Source organism: Nuphar pumila, chromosome 9 (genome assembly GCF_984573655.1).
Source record: "Nuphar pumila chromosome 9, dmNupPumi1.hap1.1, whole genome shotgun sequence".
Taxonomy (NCBI): Eukaryota; Viridiplantae; Streptophyta; class Magnoliopsida; order Nymphaeales; family Nymphaeaceae; genus Nuphar; species Nuphar pumila.
In genome coordinates this window covers 122,487,767-122,493,766 of record NC_143257.1, presented here as the reverse complement: position 1 = coordinate 122,493,766, position 6,000 = coordinate 122,487,767, and positions in this window count along the sequence as shown.

Below are 6,000 nucleotides of genomic sequence, written 5' to 3'. Positions count from 1 at the left end.
TATTTATATAGGTTTATGATTGAAATGAGACGATTTTATCTATAACAAATACAAGAACACTCATCTAATTTATCTAATCTTGAAAAGACAATAAATGAAACTCTTGCTTCGAATTTGATTAGAATAATTTCCATATTCTCCATAGATTCTAACAACATTGGGGATTAAAGTGGAGCTAAACATAAGCAGTGTGCAAGGCATGTGCCCACCCTGACCCAAAAATCTTCAATGCAGGGTTTTGAGTTAGGGTGGATAGTGCTCACCCTGATATTATTACTATATCAAACTGCCATTAACTCTCGAGTGTGTCAAGGGGCATGTGTTTACTATGGGTTGGTTGGAAAGTATCTTTTTACCTTATTGTTTCAAGTTCAAGCCTCTTTGTTGTCATAGACTAAACCCAATCAATCTTAAGAGATTCATGGGTCGAGTTGGGTTCAAAACTTGGATCCATTTCAAAAGAGAGATGCTTCTTGGGGATGAAAATCTACAACTTGAACTCATTTGTAACTACTATGTCTCTGATCCCGGGGAGTGGTTTCCCCGTTCTTCATGGAAAAAATCCATTTCTATACCCGATCCATTAGTTTTGCACAATATGCATTCCAACTGACCTGAGTTTGAACCTGAACCAAATGTATAGTCAAGCTCAGTTTGTACCTGATCCAATAGATACTCATTCACATAACAGCCTGAACCAGCTAGAACACAAACTGATTTAAACCATAATGGATCAAAAACTAAACAAATTTGCACCAAAACTTATTTAAACCTTGGAGGGATATGTTTTATTCTAGGTTAGTTGCTAGTTGCACTTGAATTTAAGTTCAACCTTCTTAACCCAGTTCAAGCCCAACTCAATTTCCAACTTACTTGGTTTATGCATGCTAAACCAAACACAAATTGCTTATAGAGCCGAACCTAGCCGAGCCCAAACTGTATAGTCATAGCCCGGTTTATTTTCAGACTGAACCTAATTTGTCTTGTTTAAGGCTCTACTAGGTATCTAACCAACCTGTTTATACTTGACCCTTTGGAGGAGAAGATGCTAGGGATGCCTATGAAAGGATAATACATCCCTTCCTTCATACTGACATGCTGGAAGATCTATGTCACAAGGACACGTCTAAAAGGACACAGGACACACCTTTTTTTTGTAGGACTTACTTTCCATCTTTCTCATGACCAGGGTGGGAGAACCACTTACAATAGCCAATAAAGACTTCTTACCGCTTCCGATCCACTTCACTAGGCTTTCCTGACCCGCAGCGGATCAGGTAAAACGGTGATTTACAAGGTTAATGTAAAATGCCAACACAAGACATGACACGTATCTTGTATGGCACTCCAAATTAGCCACCAATCCCACACCACAAGACAGATGTCGCTTCTACGTTAGGCATTTTACATAAAATGTTTTAGTTGATGCACACATTATATGCAACGTCGCCAGCGGCGACCTTCCTGACAGCCGTCCATCTCAACATGATTTGAGATGTGTTGGGTATTCACGTGGAGAAATGCTAAGATGGATGGTCAGCAGATGTGAAGCTGCGTGCTAGCGCTGCATAAAGTAAAACCAATTATGCTGGTTTGGGTTTGAGTCTCACTTTTAGATCCGATTCAAAATTAGGCCTGATCATTGAATTTGAGTGACATCCAAAGTAGGAATGGCAATGGACCCGGGCGGGGGCGGGGGACAAGGTCTCTACTCCCACCCGTCTCAAAATCTGGACCTCCATCCCCGCCTTCATCCGCACACGGGTTTGAAATTTAACCTCCACCCCTGCCTCCATCCCCGGTCCAAATGGGGGCGAGGCGGGGCGGGGCCCATTTCCCCTTGATACTTTGCCATCCCTTAGAAGGATTGTTGGAAACGGGGTGGGGCAGGGGAAAGCGTAAGTCCATCTCTGCCTCTATTCTCGCACGGGTTTTGATTTTAACCTTCATCCCAGCCTTCAACCTCTTTTCATGTCCTTCATCCCCAGTCCAAACAGGGCGAGGCGGACCCCCCCACCGGTCCTCGACCATCCCTAATCCAAAGTGAGGTCAGGTCCCACTTGCACATGAGAGGGTGGTGTATGTTCGCCCCCGATGATTCACTGAATCCCACGTCTGTGTTCGGGGCTTTGAATGAGCACCACGTATACAAGCACATGGAGCTCGTATTCCCGTGTATGTTGACATAAATTTGCATCGAACTCTGGTGTTGTTGCAAAGACTTAAGTACCCTTTCTTGCTATTCTTCTCATAAAGTGACGGTTTGAGAAAATGACAAAAATGCCCTTCATTCAAAAAAGAAAAAACAAACAGTTCAAAAAAAGGACAAACATGTCCTCCATCCAGAAAGTCGAGGATGATGTTGACTCTTCAAAGTCTTCTTCTTCTTTCTCTGTTCAAAAAAAGGACAGACATGTCCTCCATCCAGAAAGTTGAGGATGATGTTGACTCTTCAAAGTCTTCTTCTTCTTTCTCCGTAAAACACTGTAAAACCCTCTCTCTCTCTAGAGAAGAAATCAAGGGAGGCAAAGAGTTCTTCCTGGAGAAGGCCATGAACATCAACCCTCTCACTCTCTCTCCCTTCTCTCTCTACTTCTGTGCACATCCAACAGACGATCCTACATTGCTCCATCGCCATCTTCTTCTTCTTCCTTCTTCGTAAAACATTGTAAAACCCTCTCTCTTTAGAGAAGAAATCAATGGAGGTAAAAAGTTCCTCCTGGAGAAGGCCATGAAAACCTACCCTCTCACTCTCTCTCCCTTCTCTCTCTACTTATGTGCCTGATTTAGAGTTTTTTTGGGCCTTCCAACAATGATTTGTAGTATTATCGGGCTTTCCTACAACAATTTGTAGTATTTTCGGGTTTCCAACGAAACGCTATAGTGATTTGCGGAAGACACTACAAATCGCTATAGCGATTTGCGGAAGACACTACAAATCGCAAATCGCTATAGCGATTTGTAGTGTCTTCCGTAAATCGCTATAGCGATTTGTAGTGTCTTCCGCAAATCGCTATAGCGATTTGTAGTGTTATTCAGTAAGTAAATCACTGTAAATCGCAACCTGAATTAGGACCAACTTATTAGGGCCATATCTCCCTAACCGGAGGTCATATTCCAAACCCATAAAAAGTGGTGTCTTCGTTATTGAGTCTAGTTTATTTCTGTAAATTTTCAGCGATTTCTATTGTCATTTCATTCCCCATTTTAACTTCAACGATACATTACAACCACAATCATCAAAAGAAAGATTGCCCAAGCTAAGAGTCTTGAGAGAGTAGAGGAGGGCCTCACCACCCACCGAACAACAAAAAATACAATGACTCAACTTCAAGTGCAGTAAGGACCCAGAGTCGAATAAATTTAGAGGCAGCTCATCAGTAAGGACCCACAAGAGTCAATGTGCAGGTCAGTCGGTGTTTGATGGAGCAATGTAGGATCTTCTGATGGATGTGCACAGAAGCATAAATAGAAGGGAGAGAGAGAGTGAGAGGGTTGATGAGCCTTCGGACCCCCTTCTGTAAGGGTAAAAACTCTGAATCAGACTCCATAACTCTTCAAGTTGAATGATGCTACCCACACTGGGAGGAGTTCTCAGACCCCCATTTCTGTAAGGGTAAAAACTCTAAATCAGACTCCACAACTCTTCAAGTTGAATGATGCTACCCACGCTGGGAGGAGCCCCCAGACCCCTCTCCTGTAAGGGTAAAAACTCTGAATCAGGATCTACAACTCATTTAGTTGAATGATGCTACCCACGCTGAGATGAGCCCCCAAACCCTCCTTTTGTAAAGGTAAAAACTCTGAATCAGGCTCCACAACAGTCAATGTGCAGGTCAGTCGGTGCTTGATGGAGCAATGTATGATTTTCTAATGGATGTGCACAGAAGCAGAAATAGAAGGGAGAGTAAGAGTAAGAGGGTTGATGTTTATGGCCTCCTCCATGAGAGATTTCTTTCTCGGATAATCCTGCAGTGCAGAGACTGGGTCTTAAATAATCATCTTCGGGGCACTTAAGTCTTTACAACCACTCCTTTTCAAGAATCGTCATTTTTTTTACACCAATGGCGGAGAGGGTACTTAATTCTTTGCAATCGCAAAAAACTCCAACGCTAATTAATGCTGACAAACATGGGGATACGAGACGCACATGCTTACATACGTGGTGCTCTTTGGGACCCCCGAACATGAGATGTAGCTAACTGCCCTGTTCGGGGGGGGGGGGGGGGGGGGGGGGAACATATAACCTGCTTTGCACATTATAGGGCTCAAGTGGGTCCCGTGCAAGGCAACACACGTGGGACGTGCAGGTTGGTACAGGCATTGGAATGAGTGATATAACAGCATCTTTTGTCCTATTTCATTATGGTGTTCATGCAAAGCCTTCAAATTGCAGGGGAAGTATCTTGTAAACAAGAGAATGAGATACTGCTGCAACCTCAAGAAAGCACCAAGGAGAAAAAGAACAAATACCCTCTGTGGAATGTGTGGGGCTCTCTTAGAACTTCAAAGAGAAGTAATTGAACTTGACAATGAATCTTACACACATGTATGCATGCACACACACAGAATAATGTCCTCTACTGAAAGAAAACTGGCTTTTCAGGTTTGTTTCTTCCAAATTCTTGTCTTGGTGAACAAAATGCTTTGCTTCATGCAGGAAAGAGCTAACCGTCCTGCTATGTTGTTTCTGTGCTTAACTTAATCTCCACCCTAGTTTTTCCCTTGCGAAGTTAATAGTTGTTTTTCCAAAGAAACTACTTTAGGTATATTTTCATTGTGTGTGTGGTTTCTCTAGTTATTGAAGCATGGTTATGCTTTATGTGAAAGCAGGGGTAAGGATACTGTTTTAGTGGTATGCCCTTTGGACTTTAGCCCCTTAATGGCGGGTTTTTGGGTTGTCCGGACCCATGTCTGGTAAAAGTGGTGGCCGGCTCCACACCCCTTATCCTGCGTGTCTGTAGGAGATGTTTGTGCTAGTGTTTTGTTCCTTCAGGTTCTCCTCAGTCCTTTTTCTCTTTAGCAGAGATGCTTTTTAAAAAGATTTATTCTTTAGATTTGACATCTGAGAACAACACCATTTTGAAGTCTATGTCAGATTCCCGAGATCCAACTGCTTTTCTTTCATGGTTGATCTCTATCTCTAAACCAAACCAAGGTTGATATACCTATAGTCTGGTTGGATTTGAACTTGCACCCAGATCTAGATCTAAAAGTCAAAATTTAAATGATAAAGATTTTGTGAAATCGATAAAAGTATCGGAGTTAGTTGGACGAGTTTAGTGAAATAAAACAATCACTTTTTAGCAAGGGCTGCTTCAAACCGTGGTACTGATGTGGGTAAAGCTAAAGCAATTGAACCCAAAAAAGGTTCCAAACTATAAGCTCAACTCTAAGCAAGTTTAGAACCAAGAACACTTTGGAACAGTTTTGGACCGTCTTAAGTATGTTTAGATCTGCTGAACATCGATCAATCTGAACATCCAAAAATGATTTTTATTTTAAGTTATAAACCATTTTCCATCCAAACAACCTTTTCTTCACCACTGTTGTTTATAAAAAGTTTATTTTGTAAATAAACCAATCAAATTAGTACATGAAAAAGACTTGATTGGTGCGCTTTGGTAGGAAAGGGAGATCAAAATGGGAAATCCACGAATATCTACTCTTTGAGGATCTATGAATTCCTTTGGTACCTTTGAGTTCAGGTCTACATGGATATGGGAACTCCATATTTATAAACCAATGCGAGGAGATAGCTTCAGGTTGCTTAATGCATGCATTAGCTGTTACAGTGATTTGAAAGCCATGAGTTATGGCCCCTTTGATAGGGATGGCAGTGGACCGGGGAAATGGAGCCCCACCTCGCCCCATTTGGACCGAGGATGGAGGTTAAAATCAAAACCCATGTGGGGATGGATTTACGGTTTTCCCGTCCCCCCCCCATCCCCGTTTTCAATCTCTGTCTTCTCCAACCCGATCTCCATCCTTGCCTTGCCC